At 39.3% G+C, this 20289-nt stretch overlaps 1 pseudogene; it reads left to right on the top strand.

The window, feature by feature from the left end:
• Nucleotides 1-776: 776 nt before the first annotated feature.
• LOC113242211 (60S ribosomal protein L29-like) lies at nucleotides 777-1225 on the top strand (annotated as a pseudogene).
• The last annotated feature ends 19064 nt before the right edge of the window (nucleotides 1226-20289 follow it).

Consider the following 20289-nt stretch of genomic DNA (forward strand, 5'->3'; position numbering starts at 1 on the left):
CCAACCGTGGGCAGTAAACCCACCGCACCTGTGCTTTGAGTTTAAGCAGGAAGAATCTGTCTTAAAATCAGACAAGTTACTTATTTCAATGAAGAAGATTTGTACCTTTTGGAGCCAATCCCAGTATATAGATATGCTGGGATTTAGGAGACTCAAACCTCAAGGCTGTCTCCAATGCACACTGAGGATTTCTAACGTTAATAAATAGTGATTCATGGTGATGCAATCTTTTGAGCAAGGGATGAAAGTGCAGACAGAGGTATGAAAATGAAGATGTAACCATTAAAACGGGCTCGGGTACAGTTGGAAGATGAACACATTCTTTGCTCCAAAGCATGACCATTTCCTAAAATGAAACTACTAAGATCTGTGATTTTTGCATAATATAAGTACTTAATTATTGATTTTGAAAACAAAGAAGACAAAGAGACTAATTCACACGATGCACACAACACAGTAAACAGCACTCCCGACTCTGTTACTCTGCAACTGGTTTTAAGAAGTTAAACAGAAATCTGACTTCAAACAACAAAGTCATGAAGAGTCATGTACAAAACAGAAGCGCCTTCACTGTGGAATAATCTGCAAGTGGGAAATAGAGCTCGAAGGTCCATTTCTGATAATCCATGGATGGAGTTTTCTAGCTTTAGCATTTCGCTTTACCTCCCCCGGCTCCCTCTTCAAATGCAAAGATACTAGAAATGGGTTACCAAAGAAGTCATCCTCTTTCTCTGCTGGTCTGAGGCACTTCGGGAGCCACGCGCTCTGGTGCAGACATGGTCAAGCCCAAGAACCACACCACACACCATGAGAACACCACAGAAATGGCATCAAGGAAACCTGGTCGCAGAGATTGGAAGCTCTTCAGGGGGTTGACTTCAAGTTCTGGAGAAACGTGCACTTTGCCAAGAAGCACAAGAAGGGACTGAAGAAGACGTAAGCCATGAGTGCACGTGCCAGGGCTATCAATGCCCTTGTCAAGCCCGAGCAGGTCAAGCCCAAGACCCCAAAGGGTGGCATCTGCAAGCTCAGTTGACTTGCCTACAGCACTCACCTCAAGCTCGGGAAACCTGCTCGCGCCCACGTTGCCAAGGCTCTCAGGCTCTGTCGACCAAAGACCAAGGCCAAGGCTCAAACCAAGGCCCAGGCTGCAGCTGCGACTCCGGCTCTAGCTTTTGCTGCGGCTCAGGCTCCCAGAGATGCCTCTACACTGGAGCTGACGTGAGGACAGAAGGACTGGTGTGTCCCCTAGGCTTCTGTCTGCGTGGGGCTGGTGTTCTCCTGTGCTATTTGTGCAAATAAACCTGCGGCAGGACCTGTCCACAAAAACAAACAAACAAAGAAAAAAAGTCACTCAGACCAGGATTTGATATCTTGAAGGTCTGGCTCTATTGTTCACTGGCTATGTAACCTTGTTTAAATTACTTAACCTCAGTTTCTTCATCTGAAAAAAAGGTCATAGTAATGATACCTACCTCACAGAGAGGTTGTGAAGACTGATAAATTAGCATATGTAAGAGTGCCGGACGCATCATAAGAACTACATACGTGTTTGTGAATGTTACTATTAAGCAGATACAGCTCTCTTCTGGGCAAAGAGCAAACCGTCAGAGCTTATGCAAGGTGACTGCCATACATCACACAAGAAGCGTACCACAGTATTGTTCTTAATGATTCTTAACAGTCAAAAGAACTGACATAGACAAAAGATTCGCTGGCATTCCAGAGGCAAAATAAGACTGATGGCGGAAGTTACAGTTCTGACACCAGGAAGAAGTTTCGGTCATGAGAGCTGTAAAACAATGAAATGGGTGGAAGTTACACATTCACTGACACAGCAGGGAGAAGAGACTGTGGTGGCTTTTTAGCGATGCTGCGGAAGGAGTCTGTGCATCAGAGAGAAGGCTAACATAAATGACCTGGCCGGTTTTTCTAATTTCGAAAGTCAATGATTTCACAATTTGTCTCTGAACTCTCTTTCTCATCTTCTACCTCACTATTTCCTCATCCGAGTCCCCTGCCCTAGACATACAAGCCATTTTCTCCACATCGAATGCCATTTTCTTGACAAAATAAGACCAATATTTTTTTCTTTCCAAGTTTTTACTTAAATTCCAGTTAGTTACCATACTGTGTAATATTAGTTTCAGGAGACGAATTTAGTGATTCAACACTTCCATACAACACCTGGTGCTCATCATGACAAGTGTCCTCCTTAAGGCAAACATTTTCAAAGTATAAATCTTACTAAAAGTTGTAGAGCGTACACTGTATTAAAGCTTAATTTCTATGTATAATACAATGAGGCCTTGCTTTTCTCCTAGCCACGTTATGCTTGATCCTGAAATATTTAAATGCATATAAATGAAAGCTGGAACAAACCCCCTCCCTCCCCCACCCATACACACTCACTGAAAAAGGAATAAGTCTGTGTGAGCTAACTTACGTTTGAAGGAGCAAAAATACTTCTAACCTTTTGCATTTTTATTTTATATTACAGTTTACCTCTAAAAAGGTTTAACTTCAACGTTAAAATTAAATAAGATAAGTGAAAGAGTGTCTTTATACCATGTTTCATCAAAAAGATATGTTAGTACTTCCTTTCAAGGAAAGATTTCTAGGGGAAAGAAGGCAAGAAAATGGTAGCATCTAGCCGTTAGTTGGTCCAAAAGTTTTACATATTTTTGGTCAGAAGCCTTTATTTAAACCAAAGCTTCTTAGAAAACACACCATGAACACTTAGAGCTGTTTTAATTGAGGAGGTGGTGGGAGAAGACCCTGCCTGGAAGACTACCAGGGCAACCAGAGTGCTCGCTGCAGCTACGCCAATGAAGGGGACAACACCTTCCTGTCCTGAGAATCAGGACCATTTTTCTGGACCAAAGGCAGCAGGAATTTGTTCTCAAAGATATTCAGATGGGCAAATGTGAAGCTGTTTATGTTTAGAGGAGCTAAACGAGCATTTGAAACAGGCTCTAGATTATAACATCATTGTCTGATAGGACTTGAGAAGCTATACTGGCTTTTCCATGTGGGTTTAAAAAGCCCCCCAAATTATGCCCTGCCATCTTGATTTCCTAGCAGTTGATATAAAATCCTCTTTTACTTTTTTTCAAATTTTTATTACACAGAACCTTTGGTATTCCTGGGGTAAAAGTATTAGTAAAATATGCACTTTCCTATCAGAAGTAATAAAATAAACCACACATCTTTTTTCCCTTTGTCCATAAAATTCCGAGGGAAAAACTTTTAGACAATGGAGACTATAATTGAATAATTCTATGGGCATAAATAATATAAAATTAAACAATGCTTAGGCAGAAATATAGTGTTTTGAGATCCTTGTCAGGTTACAATTTTTTCTGTTATTTCAGAGTGAAAAAGATGAGTTGCTATGGTTTCCTGCACTGATCAAATTGGTTTTTGTTTGGCCACATTAATATTTGTACAGTTATTTTTCCATTACTCAGGAAACACCGCAAACACTCAGCAATAATTTCACAAGCTTTTTTTTTTTTAAAGAGCATCCATTTCCCCTGACAGGTTTTATGAATTCACATATGCTCTTGGAAACTTTTTATGATGCATTAATAAATGTTTGACAAAGCACATGTTTTCAGTATAATTATTTAAATGTTCCTTTTCTTCACCCCCTCATTTGTTTATGTAGATAACTCATTAAAAATAATTTAGATATGTACATGACTATGCACGTGTTAAAATCAAAAACAAATGGAGACCAGCCTGGAATATTCTCTTAGCAGACAAAACCAGTTTAGAAATACAAACCTTAATCTACATACTTTTCAAAGACTAACTTGAGCTGGGTCATTTCTTGCTTATGAACTGTTTCCCAAGGTTGCCATGAGGCGACCACTGACCAATTACCTACCGTTTAAGAAAATTCTAATACTACAACCAACCATTGTGAAGAATAAACAGTTAGCTTTCTCACTATCTAAGCTGCTTTATAACGTATACCCCTGCGCCTCATTCCAGGTTCTGGTTTGAGGGCTCCTGGTGGCAAACTGTCTTACTGGTGTGCGCACAGTAAACTTTTACTAATTCCTATTTCAATGGTTCAGTGGTTTACTTCTGTGATTCCTGAATTGACATTTCACTGGCAGTGGGGTCCAAAGAAGACCCCCAGTGACTCTGAGGCTAATGACAAAACAGACAGCGGTCCCCACAGAGCCCACTGAGCTCACGGCTTTCTCACCAACCCTGGAGTTTGAGGCTAAGTGTGTCTGGGATCTGAGTTCCACTCTCTGTGTTTTGAGCTCTCCAACTGTACTGTGCAGGCTCCTTTTGGTTCCTGTTTGTTGAAGCTTCTCGGTAAGTCACTCTATTCTGTGCAAAAGGGAAGAAAACACATGATTTCCTGTGTTTTGGAGCACCTGTTGGGAATCAGGGCCCCTCACAGGTAAGATGTCTGAGGGAATCTAAAGACACAGATGGGATCTACCTAGTCTATAGACCAGAATCTGATGTCTTTTTGGTGAATGGGTGAACTTTTGCAATTGTAGTGGCCACTTTGTGGAAATTTTAACTTAGATAAGTCCACCTTAAGGGGCATCCTTAAAAGAGAGGATTCTAAACCTCTCAGAGACAGTGGAATACATTCTCTGATCAGTATGCAGAGGCTTCTAAAAGACAAAATGACTTCAAAAACAGCTCTAAAAGGAACCTTACAGCACGCAAATAAAAAATCCTCAGCAAAAAAGTTTGGCCATCTGAGCAGGTAACCTTAACTTAGTTCATCTGTCAGAAACACAATTTGGATTTAACTGTTCTTTTGAGTTCTGAGACATGGGTGAAATTTTTAAAACAAAATCTATAAGATCTCTGTTGGTATTTGTCTGTATGTTTATTGTGTCTATGTAAGTTATAGATATGTGATATTTCTCTACCTCTGGACAGTATTGCCAAAATTAATTTGTAAAGAGCTCCATTTAATCGGCTTAAAGAAAATTAAGCATTTATAAAAATCCAGTATACTCTCACAAGTATAGAAACTAACACAAATGTTTTTCAAGTTCAAATAATCTGAGATAATCTTTGATAAATAAAAGCCAGTTTAAGTTTGTTGGTTTAATAAAAGCAGGCATGTCTTAAAATTTGTCAACATGAAGGTGGGTGGGGGGATGGGGTAAATGGGTGATGGGCATTAAGGAGGGCACGGGATGTGATGAGCGCTGGGTGTTATACACAACTAATGAATCAATGAACACTACATCAAAAACTAATGACGTACTATATGTTGGCTAATCGAATTTAAATACAAAAAATTTATCAACAAGAAAAATAACTTGAGATGATGGTTAGCTGTTTGATGTCTAATCTAAGCATAACTTAAAAGCCAGTAATTTAAACAAATGTAAATAAAAGTTTACACTAAGTTAAACAAAATTATGGATATTCACTGAGTATCGACATCATTTCCAAATAAACATTAAATGTGAAGTGTAAGTTTAGGTTTATCTAGTTTTGGCTTTTTTTTTTTTTAACAGAGAGATATTTGGGCCTTTTAATGAACATTTCTTGAGCCACAATGAAAAATTTACTATGGGGAAGAATATATTTTTAAAAATTATGAAACGTGCTTATAAAGTGCTGACCTACCGCAGAATGGTAATATATGAAAGACAGTTCACACTTGCCTGCTTCCTATTCTTCACTGGAAAAGCAAAGATTATTAGTTAAAATTTACAATCAATATGTAAAAATAAAACTATTAGAAATAATATGGGTAAAAAAAGAAGAGTGTATATGAAAAATAGGTAAGGAAAATAGAACGTGTTATTTGGATAAGAAAAGGTATTAGTGACATGAGGGTGTTTTTTGGTAAAAGAAAAAGGAAAGTAATTTCGTCCTACAGTAAAATGACTGTTTCAGATTAAGAAAGGAAGAAGACAGGGCAAAAGGTGAATGGATATAAAAAGCTGTAGAAGGTTTGTGGAAAAAGACTCTTGAGAAATGACTTTCATGTGGTCAAGACTGGAATGGATTTATTTAAGTTAAAAAAATGAAGAATTTTAATATTAAAGGTCTGCCGAGGCAGAATTAGAATCTGGTTTTCTCTCTGTTAAAAGGACAGTTGTTTTTTTTTTAAGATTACAGATCTACTTTAATAAGAAATTATACATAGTTTCTTTACCTCTAATGTAATCTCCCTAGGAAACAAAGATTCTTGTGGCTTAAAAAAATATTTCTGGTGCTTTGCTTTGTCTTTACCAGGCCTTTAATTACTTAGAAAAATAACTGAGTCTTCTCTGTTAAAAGAGGTAAGGTATTTTTTATAACGATGTAACTTTGTGTTATTGCCTTTGAGATCTTTTGTCACTTTGGTTGAATGGATAACTAAGTCAACTGCCTAATTTTTGTGGTATGTGTATGTGAACTCTCACCGTATCTTTAACTGTGGCTACTTTAAAGTCTACTGCCACTCATAGACAGTTATTGTTTTACCCTTGAGTCTTCTCTGAAAACATTGACAGTGAACTACAGACAAAAGTGCTTCACCTTTAAAGAGATTCAAGGAAAAGATCGTGACAAGTACTCTAAAGTGCAGTATCCTGCTTACTCTAAGATCATAACAGTGAACTGGGTAAAGATTTCTAAAACTTTAATGGAAAACTGACTCAAAAAGTTGCTAACCCAAGATGAAGCAAAACAAAAAAGAATTACATAAGACCGAATGAACTGATCATGATTATAATTTTCATGAGTTCATTTAAAACAAAGCCAGTTCTTTATTGTTTTGTTTTCCATATTGACAGGACCCCCTGTTCTCCTCTCTTTTAAGCTATCTATAACTTGCGGCAATTTGGTAAAGTGTATCTTTGCAACAAAGGGTGAAACAATTATCTTATTCTCCCTACATGATTCCCCCAGAATTCATAGAAAATCTTATCAAAAAGTCTTATTTTTCATGACAATTTATGTGTTTGTGTAAATTCATTAAGATTCTGTTCTGCATGTAACAGGAAGCAACTGGAGAAATCCTGGGCTTGGCTTCCTAGCCTCGAGAGGTTCTAGAAAGTCCAATCTAAGATTCCTCCTCTCCTAAGAGAGGTTTCTCTCTCTCTCTTTTTCTTTTCTCTTTTCTCATTTGTTTTGTTTCTTAAATTCCACATATGAGTGAAATCATATGGTATTTGTCTTTCTCTGACTTATTTCCCTCAGCATTATACTCTCTAGCTCCATCCATGTCACTGCAAATGGCAAGACTGCATTCTTTTTTATGGTAATTGTTTCTGAGGTTTTGTTTTCGGCCCGTAGAAACTGGGCTGGATGCTGAATTCTAGTTTCTGCCAATATGTGGCTAGAACTCTCCAAGCTAACGTTTCCAATTTTCTCCCACTCTTATGACTTGGAATCATTATGAAACTAAAACTGCCCTTTTCCCAAAGCCATGGAAGCTAAATTAGCTAGACAGCTTGGTGTAAGCTTCACAGAAATCACCACAATGGCTCATGTGTGGATAATCTTCATGCCCGTGGCTATGTGGCCACTCAGAAAGATCACTAGAGGCATTCAAACTGCAAGCCAGGAAAATATGTCAGATTGCCAATGCTTGCCTTCACTCCGTCTGAAGATGCTTGGAACCCGACATCTAGAAATCTTTTCAACTGGCTGCTCTCCAAACTCAGAAACTGAATCTATTAGAATTACTATAACTATTAACCTTTTTCTTTTGTTTTCATAGAAATGCCTCTCATTTAATTACCTGATTGCTCACATCATATAAAGGCCTAATTGAGGTGAAAGCTCACCGACTGCACCACGTCCCGAAATGAAACACCTCCATGTGCATTCTGTCCTCAGTAATCATGAAGATATGGAATTGCTAGTACATCATGTTGTGCCTCTGTAAATAACTTTTTGACACACACTTGAGTTACTTAACTGGTTAAATCTTGGCTCCTGGGAATCTCTACTCTGGGAACTTTTTCAATCTTTGACTGTTGTTCTCCTTAGAGTCCTATTAACCTCTCTAGTGCACTGTATACTCAACTTAACGCCTGTCAGCAGCCACCCACACGCCAAATGGAATCCATCAGGATAAGACAACTGGGTGAAATAAACAATAACCCTGTAAATGATAAAGATGGTGATTACATGGCCCTCTGGCATGACATCTTAACTGGATGAAAACACCAAATGTGTGACCTTGCAGCCTGACTACATCAACAGTGATAACTGAGAATAATGCTATCCTGGTTGGTCATACTCTCCACCTGCTGAGAGAATAACCAGAAGGGAGGATTTGTTAAAATCAAAAACAAATGGGGACCAGCCTTGAGAACTCTCTGAGCAGAAAAAACGAGCTTAGTCATACAAACAAAGCTTAATTTATTTTATTTTGCAAGGTTAACTTGACCTGGGTCATTTCTTGCTTATGCCTCTGGAAATCAAAAGCACAACCTGAACTGTTTCCCAGTATTGATATGAGATAACCACTGACCAATTCCTCATCGTTTAAGAAAATTCTAATATTATAAGCAATCGCTATGAAGAATAAACAGTCATTGTCTTATATTACATAAGGTACTTTATAACAGTATACCCCTGGAGCCTCATTCCACGTTTTGCTTTGAGTGCTCCAGGTGTGCAAACTGTCTCTCTGATGTGCGCACAATGAACTTTAACTAATTACTTCTTCAGTGGTTCATGGGTTTGACTTCTGTTATTTTTGAACTTTAACACATGAATGCAGTATGGTTCCAGGGATGTAAGGTGTATATTAGAACCTCTTCATTACCCAAGGATTACCCTGCTGCCTCCATGTCTAACTCCTGGGAAAGACAGGGACCTTGTGCAGAGATTTAGACCTTCTCTTTATTTATGGCTTGTCCACAACCCACCGTAAGATATTTAGCCTGGGAACCTACACAACGGAACTCCACAGAAAAAAATAGAAAAAAAAACACATTTAAAAACAAAAAACCCGAATGTCTTATCTAAATGATTAATAAATGTAGTCCTTTCAAAAAAATAAACATAGTCCTTTCTTAAAAATTTTAAGGACTTTGTTGTATTTATATAACAATAAAATCATTTCCTACTTCAATTAAGGCAAACATTGTTATTGAATACATGAATTTACCTCAATAATCAACTATTACCAATACCAAATTTATTTTAATCTCCATAGAACATCATGCATAGAATTATAGAGGATGGGAATCACAATGAAAACATGCTTTACTCTTTCCTTCCCTCCTCACAGCATATTTGGCTTTAACGATATTTGTGAAGGAATAAGATAGTATATGGAATTTTTTTCTAGTATCATGTGAGCTTTAAAAATATATACAAAATGTGTATGATAAATAGATGCTGGTTTTTAATGGGTGTGCTAAAAATGTTTTTAAGTATATTCACATTTCTGCAATATGTTCTCCTAAATAAGCAAAACAATGCATATTGTAACAAAATGTTTTGTCAAAACTTCGAACAGTTAGTATACAGATTTCAATTTAAGTCACTCCAAAATCATGAGATTTAGATTTCATGCTTAGCTTAGCAGAAGGGAAAATATTCAAAATAGAAATGGGTAGGCCCTATAACTTCTACCCAATGGCTATGTCTATATAGTTGTGAATTAAAACAAAAAACAAAGGCTAAAACGGAAATTGGTTCTTTTTTTTGTTGTTGTTAAAGATTTTATTTATTTATTCGACAGAGATAGAGACAGCCAGCGAGAGAGGGAACACAAGCAGGGGGAGTGGGAGAGGAAGAAGCAGGCTCACAGCAGAGGAGCCTGATGTGGGGCTTGATCCCATAACGCTGGGATCACGCCCTGAGCCGAAGGCAGACGCTTAACGACTGCACCACCCAGGCGCCCCCGGAAATTGGTTCTTAACCCTTATCTCTAGTTATAACAAATTGGAATATTCAGATGATTTTGACAGGTCTTCCTCTTTTGGAAACCAGGCATTCAGAGTATCCTAATGACTGAGAATGAGAGTGTCCAGAGGAGAAAAGAGGAAAGAAGAAAGCAGTACTGTAAGACAATACATCGATTCATAACTATACCCTGTACCCTATTATTCTAGCACTGTAGCCAATGATCTCCTTTTTCCTTGCCACTATTGCCATCAGTGCTTAATTTTAAGAGATTTACCTCTTTGGGATGGAGCAATGAGCAAGCAACACACGGAGTCACTATGAGGAGTTAGGAGTTTTCCTAGGAAGGGCCCCAGAATCTCCCTTGTAGCGTAACGAATCCTGTGTGAGCATATCTCACTTTGCAACACACACCGCAATAATTTAACATGCTACAAATATCTCAACCTCATGTAATTTCTGCCTTGGTTATTTAAGTTACCTCTACCTGATCACAAAGATCTGGAAAGGGTCCAAAGACGGTATTTAAAATCTTCGCTATTCAACATATATAAATGTATTTTAGCATGACTACAATAACCTATGAGGCAGACATGAGCATGGAAGGAGAAGAGTACTGTTAAGTTTTCTATTCCCATCCTTTTGTATTGTTTGATTTTTTATAATAAGAATATTTTATATGAGAAAAAAATCTTAGCTATTCATAAATGTCTTCCGTTCTAGGGCTATTTGAAAGGGAAGCAAGGGCAATTCTGAACAACTCTTCAATTATAGGTTTGGTCAAACCAACAATAAATATAAAGAAATGGCTTCATCTGAGTAATTGATCCTTCCAATGCTTGACCAACTGTGGTGTTCTTTCAATGACATCACTGACTGTCAGATCAAAAGTTATGGTAGGAGAAACTCTAGAACAGTTTTGCCATTGGGTTTGCATTTACCTACGAATACAAAACCATGGCGATAGTTCCACACTTTTTATAACATTATAACTTTGACTTTTGTCTCCCCGTTGCATGAGGACCAGGTACACTGGTATAGCTCCATAAAGCCTAATATTGGAGATAATTCAAAACCTCAAAGTCAATGTCACCTTACTCATTTCACCTGCCTAATGACTTCCTCTCCTTTCAAACAACCCCCAAAAATATGCATTCACATTACTGGGAAGAAGAAACTCTCCCAGCATTTGCACAATGGGGAAATTTTTTGCCCTTCTAATTAACCAGCATGAGCCAAGTGTTGAAAAGGTTTCTTCTGAAACTCTGCCTTCAATTAACATTCACCATTTCTAAATTAATCATTGCTGACCTTAACATGCAGGATGTCTTAAAGATATGATTCAAATGGAAGAAAAAAGATAATTCCATTCAGAGAAATCTACTAACTCTCTGTGTTTCATAAGTGTTTGGTCATTGCTGTTCTCCTGTCACTGCATAAAGAATCCTAGAATTTGGAACACTGCTTCATCATATCTTCAGATAAAAGTCCTACAAATGACCTTGAACATGATTCCCATAGCTCTCCAATTTCAAAATTAACAGTGACTCATTAACATCATATAGTGCAAAATACATACTATTTCATATATCACATAATTTGAAATTTCCTGCAAGAAAACAGGCACACTAAATTTCAGAACATTCTTATTACATTTAAAAAATTGAATTATTGTAATTACTAAAGGAACCCAAATGTGGGTGGTTTATGTTGAAAATCAAAGTAAGAGGCTCTCAATGGGAAGCATTTTCCAAAGATTCAGCAGAACCAATATCTTCTTTAAGCAATCATAACTCTGGGGAAACTCAAAGATAGCATCTAGCCAAATCATATGATGATGAAGAAAAGCTTTTCTAACAGATAAAAAAGGAACAATGTCTATGATATGTACAGCTAGGGACCTAAGCATCACCTATGAACTACCAATTTGTGAGGTGAATAACTTTATCATCTACAAAGGCCTACTATTCAACACCTTCTTGCCCGTGGTGCTAAAGGTGATGATCTTCTAGGAGCAGCTTAGCACTCCAGCATCAGACTACTGATGCACAGGCTGGCTGTCAGGGGTGACTTAGCTCACCCTGCAACTTTGATCCTGTATGTCTGACTCTGCTTTTTGAACACCCTTATTCTATGAATTGTGCTTCTGTCCTCAATGGAAGAATCCTGATAATGTTCATTTTTTTGTCTCCCTATGTCAGTGTGAATTCTGTGCTCCCTGTATTTATTCTATGCTAACCTGACCTTAGAATTGAAAATTTTACTACTTGAGCTTGAGAGAACCAGCACTAAAATTCTAAAGGCCATCTAGTCCATCTCCCCTCCCCTTTTAAACCAGACATCAAAAGCAACAAAAGCAAAAATTAATAAGTGGGATTGTATCAAACTAAAAAGTTTCTGCACAGCAGAAGAAACCATCAACAAAATGAAAAGGCAACCTACTGAATGGGAGAAAATGTTTGTAAATCATGTATCTGATAAGGGGCTAATATCCAAAACGTACAAAGAACTCATTCAACTCAATAGCAAAGAAACAATTTGAAGATCTGAAAGGACAGTTTTCCAAAGAAGACATAGAGATGGCCAACAGGTATATGAAAAGATGTTCTATGTCATTAATCATCAAGGAAATGCATATCAAAACCACAGTGAGATATCACCTCACACCTGTCAGAATGGCTATTATCAAAAAGGCTAGAAATAACAAGTGTTGGTGAAGATATGGAAAAAAGGGAACACCTGTGAACCATTGCTGGGAACATAAATTGGCACAGACACCAGGGAAAAGAGTGCGGAGGTTCCTCAAAAAATTAAAAATAGAACTGCCGTATGATCCAGCAATTCCAATTCTGTGTATTTATGAAAAGAAAATGAAAACACTAATTCAAAAAGATAGCTGCACCCCCATGTTCACTGCAGCATTATGTACAATAGCCAAGATATGGAAGCAACCTAAGTATCCATCAATGGATGAATGGATAAAGAAATGGGGGCATATATAGAGAATGGATTACTATTCAGTCATAAAAAAATGAAATCTTGCCATTTGTGACAACATGGATGGACCTTGAGGGTGTTACGCTAAGTAAAATAAGTCAGACAGAGAAAGGCAAATACCGTATGATCTCTCCCATATGTGGGACCTAAAACCAACAAACAAAAAACTAAGCTGACAAATACAGAGAACAGATTGATGGTTGCCAGGGGTGGGAGGTAGGAGAAATGGATGAACTGTTTTTGTTTTTGTTTTCAGTTTAAGTACATTGAATAAAAAGAATAAAAGGGATAAAAAGCATATGCTCAATTAAAAACAGTGCACCAGCACTAAAATTCTAAAGTCCATCTAGTCCTATCATTGTTTTTCCCCTTCCTTAAACAGGGAAAAAGTATACCCGGAGAATGTGCCTTTCCAAGGTCATAGAGCCAGTTAGAGAGAGAGTTGGCATTTCTTACAATAAAATTTCACATATTGATGTCCCAGTTCTGCATTTGGACCTTCTCCCCTTGTTAATGAATTTTAATTATCATCCAGATGACTCAATCCTGTTACAGTTATTTAAAGGAAAGTTCGAAAGCTTTTCTCCATATCCTTCTTTATCCTTCTTACACACATACTCACTCTAAACAACATGCTGGAGACTTAAAAATCACACATCCCTGACAGGGGCAAATGGAGACAAACTAAATATGTGACAATATTGCAGCAATATTCATCTGCATAACCATCCATGGGTATGTTATTCAGACACTACCAGTAGGACAGAAATTTGAGGGAGGACCAGCTTAGAGGGCCAGAATGGTGGCGAACAGAACACACATTTTAATCCAGGGGGACAGCAACTTGGAGGCAGGTCGCAACAATCAGCAAGAGCTACTAAAGGAGGTGTTCATGAACAGCTTAAAATATCACCGAACTTCTCCACAAAAATACCACTGAAAAAGAATTAGTCAAAAAGTCACTATTTTTATAATGAAAGAATACATTTCCTTTTCTAATATGTCCCGGTTTGGAAAACTTACTGCATTTTCTCCCTTTTCACCGAAGATGAGAAAACTGTAACTTATCTTCTTGCTGACTGAACAAACTGTGAAACATTTTATAGACAGTTTATAGATAGGCCGTGAGTCATAGATTATAACTCTAACTGCCAAGAATGCATCTGCCGTTCCTAGAGTTCTCGAAACTCCTGTTCTAACCCACCCACCAGACAGATTCCCCTAATATTCCATGTCACTTCTGCACTGAAAAATCAGTGTAGTTGGGGTAGATTAGGTGGTTCTTCTCAGTAATGACGCACTCCCTTTCCTACCTTACAGAAAAAGTGTATTTCCATGCCGCACTGATATTGGACTTGGCCAGGTCATTTACTTTAGACAACGCTGTGTTGACACGTCAGACTGGGTGCTACCTCACCACTGCGCCTTAGGGGGAACTGCTTCTTTGGCTCTTTGCTCTGGGCTTTGGGAGCCCAATTCCAGCTGAATCACAGAGAAATCAATTTGTAATATAAACCACTAAAATTCTGTGCTTGTTAGCAGTACTAGCTGATGGATACAATAGTTATTACCTATGTTATTCAATTTGTTGCTTGGTAAATCTTTGCTGGTTTTCCATTTGTCTATGTCTCTCCTTCCCAACCAGACTGGAAGACATTGGTGCCATTTAATACGCGTTTCTAACTTCTTTGGCACCCCCAAAAGGCATACCATACTAACTGCTCCATATATGCCAGCTTCCCGAGCTGCCGTCTTCCTTGCGCTGCACAGTGGAGTAAGTCTTTACCGCACCGCTCGTAGCTCTCAGCGACCAATGTTGTATTTCAGCAGCAATCTCGGAATATGTTTTAAAAGCACAGACGCTAAGCAACTCAACAGGATAATCAGCAGAAATGAGCAAGTGGAGAATCCTTCCTATGGGGGCTTTGCTGGCATTTTAAGACGCTTTTCCATCCACGGTAGAACAACTTTCGCACATAACTGGAAAGGCCCTTTTTCTCAAGGCAAAATAGCTGATTTTAGTAGCACAAGGCCCGAAAAACCCTTTACCGAGACAGTGCAATTTTCCCGTTGGATTTCTCCATGAAACTGGTATTTAGAGCTACCCCCAAGGCTAAGAACTGACATATTTACCATTACTAGCCACAAAGGGCCCAGATCAAGCACGGCAGGCTGCAAGGTGACCTTTAGTTGTGCTCAGCCCGGCCCTTCCCGCACATTTACAGTAAGCCACACACTCCTGGAATTTACTCTGTCCTCCCCGAGGTAGGAAGGCCAAGGATCTCTGACAAAGCTGAAGGAAACTAAGGGTGTGAGGGGCGAAGGTGGCACGAGGGGGCAGCTGCGGAGGGAAGGCACTGACACGCAGGTGAGCTCAGTAGGTCGCAGTAGGTAGGGGACCCAAACACAGAGCACGGCGTCAATCTAATGCTGCACGAGGTCCCTGCCTAAAACGGGGTTCTCCCACCCCCTCCAGAATCTAAACGGCAGTTTCTATTTACGCAAAACACGTCAGGGGGAAACTGTCTGCGATTACTGACTTTGACAAATAATCTCACTCTGGCCAGTTCCACTCCATGTCAACCCCAAATGTAAGGCAATTACACCAATCTGTACTCGTCATTTATGTCACACACACCATGAGTATTAGGAAAAACTATCCAGGCAGTTTATTGAGGTGAGTTTTCTTTCTTTATCGAACGAAGAAATGGTTTGAACATTACCAAGTAACGCCAATTCTACTAGGGACCGATAAGCACTTAAAGCATTCAAGATCATTCAAAAAAATGTACTCAGGGAGAAGGTAAAGAAATCTCAGCAGCTCCCAAATTGGATCTATCAGTGGCAGCAGATGAGTGCTTAGCCAGTCTTTTGAAAAGATTTAATTACATCTCTTTCTTACCTTGAACGTCTGAATCAATTTGACAGACCGCTTAAAGCAACGGTTGTCTTAAGAACAAACTCTTCCTGCGGCTGGTGAAGTGAGTCCCCCTAACAGTAAGACTTATTAATAGCAAATTAATGATCGTCAAACCTAGGGCTCAATAATGACAAAGCTCTGTTGGAACTTAGCATATTCTGTGTGCGTGACATTTTTAGCTTTAAACGTCGGCCTGTTTTGTTCCTTGAAATCTTGACACGTAAAATCTTGGTATGTCATCGTGGGAGCACTCCTAGTTAAGATCTCCGCCACCTGCCTAAAGCGGGAAGGAAGACTGGAAAAATAAATAACCTGCTTTGGTTTTGGTGCCATTCTGAACTTATCTAATACTAGCAAGATGTTTTTCCCTTGCAAAGGCATAAACAAACTAGCACAGATTCTCCAGGGCTGGAAACAAAAATCAGAACAAACCCTAAGAAATTTAGGTGACAGAAAGGTAAAGTTTTAATTTAAAAAAGAAATTAAAACTTCCGGTATTCCACAGTATTTTAGTCCTTGGCCTTTCATAGCCATTTATCATGCTTGCCTCGAGGCACCATTGAAAGTAGGAATGTTTCAGGATATTTTGCAGGCTACGGAAAATAATTGCCCGTTAACCGACTGTTGCAAAGCTTGTACAAGATTGTCTGAGAACACGTGTCCCTTTTCTAGAATCCTATTGTTCTTGAAACATGGGACTCTTTTCCTTGCCCTTCCTCCCATGAGCACTTGGAACCAGGTTGTTGAAAAGAGAGGCAGTTTCTTTTCCATTCAAGTTTGTTCAAGCTCAGGAATGAGGGGAAGTCTGAAGAATGTGGCTAGGCTGGAAATCAATGGAAAACGTGTTATGGTTTTACAACGAATCAAGTAGCACAGATTTGCTTTGTGTTCGGGAGTTAATCTACACTCTCTAAAAATGCTCCACAAGCCAGTGAAAGCAAATGAAGGAAAAGACTCTGCTGGAACCCCCTAGAAAGAGCACAGTGCTATGTCATACAGCTCTCGCAAATGAGAGGGAAAGATCGTCTTAAACCTTAAACCGTGTGTTGAAAACACATGCCAATTGCTCTGATGCTGGCCATGAACAACTTTAGAATTAGCTTACAGATGGTAATCTCCATAGAGCAGTGACTTTTATGTGAGGAACCCGGGGAAGAAAAGCGTTATAATTTTTTTTTCTTTTGCAGCTGAACACAAGTGAACTGGGAGCCTCAGCACCATACAGAAAATACAGCTATATCATTGAACTGTTTGGTATTAATAATTCAGAGAAAGTGATAAACAGTCAAGGGTTTGAGAGAGGCTGGAAATAAACTTTGAAAGTATAAAAGCTGAAAGCTCAAGTTTTTAAAATTTCCTTGGCGATTTAAAAATTCATATAGATCTGTAGTTTCAAATCAACATTTTGGTGTTCAAATTCTAATGCCTCCATTTTCCTGCCTAATTCCAAGCAACGGTCCTGGAAATAAAACTGGAATAGGACCGAAATATTAGAAATTGAGATGGAGATATAATGTAGATGCTTATTTTGAAGCTGAGGCAATAAATAATCCGGAAAACATTAGTCATTTGCTTTTACTTTACATTTAGCTCCAAATCCTAACAGTGAGGACTGCTGTATTTCTTCCCACTCTTGACAGTGGTACAGTGTTTTATAGCACGATATGATTCTGCCCAGAAATAACAGAGAAGGGAAAGTTCGCAAAAAAGATGAGGACGGCCAGAAAGAAATGCCCTGTTACCTTTTAATTGTGGAAGAGAGGTAAGGTAGATAATTCCAACCACAGAGTGATCCCCAAGTCATTTTTACTTGGGTTTGAAGTATACCGTTGACTGTTAAGTTTTATATTTACTTTTTAGTGTTACTTCTTTGGGGCCAATATCAACATGAGGGCTACTCAATTGTGTGCAGGTAGGGAAACTTGAGGGTATCACTGGAGGGAACCAAACAGCTCAGAAGGCAGGGAAAGGATGGACAGGAATTAAATATCTGCTGTCGTTATCCCCAGTGGCAGATAATCCATTCAAAAATATTTAGAAGCCGACTCTTTTACGCTATATGCCCCAGTAGAATTCATTAAGTCAATAACTCTCCTCATCCTGTAACTATGAAGGAATGTGGCTTTCTGTGACTAAGAAAACGACTTCTAGGAGAGATTATCATCATAATAATGGTTAGGAAGCAGGAACACAGAACAAATGAAGGTCACACCTTATCTCAGAAAAAATCTAGCGCTTTAGATGATAGTGTGGGAAATTCAGGTACCTTAACATAAGACATTTCCTTGGAAAGAGTCCTTCCTTGACTACTGGTGAGATGAAATAAGCCCATATCACCTGCCTTCTCAAATAATGGCGTGTCTAGACTTATATTCAAGTTAATTTGATTCCTCTTTAGTTCTTGAACACACAACTTTGTCATCACTCAGAAGGGCTCCATTTTCAGAATCTCTAAAACTGAAATCACCTCGCATTAGAGACTTCTCTTTCTCTACCTCTTTCACTTCCTTTTTTTAACTTCTTCATGGATAGTTCTCTTCAAACATCTCTTCTCACTTCAACTAGATCGCCTGGCCGTGAGTATGTCCTTGACGGGAGCTCCTCACCTCTTTCCCAGGACCACAGTGATGAAGTAAAAACTCAACAGGGCAAGCGAGGCTTTCCACTGATCGGGCCCCACCAACCTCTCTATTCTCATCTCTGGCCTCCTCCTGAGTTCAATTACTCACAACTAGTTCACACTAAATGCTACTGTTCATCTTCCCAAAGCATGGCTCACTCATTACATTAACATGCTAGAAAGCCTTGCTTCCTTACTGCCTTTCCAGTGGAGACTGACTTCTCAACCTTGGCTCTGGGGGTCCTCCCCAACAATTTGAGGATTGCACCACCCGACAATGGGAAATTAGTAAATAGTAGCTCTGAACTTGGGAATCCAGGGCAGGGAGGAGACCACAGTAGGATTCAAATGACCTCAACAGTGAGAAGGAAAAGGTGAATTGCAGGGCAGGGAACCTGCTGGGACTGACAGTGCAAATGTTTTCACACATGTATCTAACGCATGCTTTGTGATATAGACATGTTTACACTGAGCAAACCAAGGCTGGGGAAGTTTAAGTAACTCCCCCAGAGTTACAAAGCTTCTAAGTGTTAGAGGCAAGTTTCAATGCCAGGCGTCTTTCAATCCAGAGCCTCGTTTATTTTGAATGCACACAGCTGCCTTCTAGTATTTATTTCCACATTAACTGGTTCTTCCATCATCATCCTACTTATATTTCCAGGTCCAGACAAAATTTACAAAGACTTATTTGAAATGCCCCCAAATACATGGTCATTCATTACTTGGAGAACTATCTGCAAAGATGGAAATGTCCTATATCTGTGTTGTCCGGTATGGTAGCCACTGGCCACATATGGCTATCGAGCACTTGAAATGTGGCTAGTGAGACTGAGGAATGGAATTTTAAAATTTATTTAAATTTGGGGCGCCTGTTGGCTCAGTCGACTGAGTGTCCGACTCTTGGTTTCAGCTCAGGACATGATCTCAGGGTTGTGGGATCGAGCCCCATGTCACACTCTGTGCTCAGCCTAGAGTCTGCTTGAGATTCTCTCTCCCTTTCCCTCTGCCCCTCTCCCTGCTTGCCCACGCTCTCGCTCTCTCAAAATAAATAAATAAAATCTTTAAAACGTATTTAAATTTTATTACATTAACTAGCCACATGTGGCTACTGGATCTCTAGCTCCAGCTCTATGCTATTCAAAAATGGTCAGGGGCACCTGGGTGGCACAGCGGTTAAGTGTCTGCCTTCGGCTCAGGGCGTGATCCCGGCGTTATAGGATCGAGCCCCACATCAGGCTCCTCTGCTGTGAGCCTGCTTCTTCCTCTCCCACTCCCCCTGCTTGTGTTCCCTCTCTCGCTGGCTGTCTCTATCTCTGTCAAATAAATAAATAAAATCTTTAAAAAAAAATGGTCAATCAGCACTGGCATCGCCTGGTAAATCAGAAGGTCTCACAAGCTCCCCATGTGATTTATCTGCACATTAAAATATGATAAAACTGCTCCAGTGCATTTATTAGCAATCATTATGGATTTTTTTTTACAAAAATGACATTTTGTATCAAGTTTTATAATACACACACCTGGAAGGCAGGAAACACCCTATTCAGAGAGCTAAGTAACTATGTGTTGAATTGAACACAGCGTGTCTACTTAAAGAATCTACCTGGTGTTCCTTCTGGCCAGGCCTTCCTGCTTGCTGGGGAAGCGAGGATACTTTTGGTTACCCTTCCTCCAAGGTGGCCAGGCCCTCGGAGCCCTTTAGGTCATTTGCCTATCTGCACACTTGGTTACGGGCCCCTCCAGACTATTAGACGGCCTCCGAGCTAGGAAAAACAGAGTCTTTTCAGCCACCACATGATCCTTGCACTCTAGACCCCATGGGATCTGTTGCCCAAATACTGCCTGTCCTTTCAAGGTTCTGGATGTCTTCTAGTCTCCATCCTGCCTCAGCACCAGCTAT

The sequence above is a fragment of the Ursus arctos genome, chromosome X, assembly GCF_023065955.2.
Source record: "Ursus arctos isolate Adak ecotype North America chromosome X, UrsArc2.0, whole genome shotgun sequence".
Lineage (NCBI taxonomy): Eukaryota > Metazoa > Chordata > Mammalia > Carnivora > Ursidae > Ursus > Ursus arctos.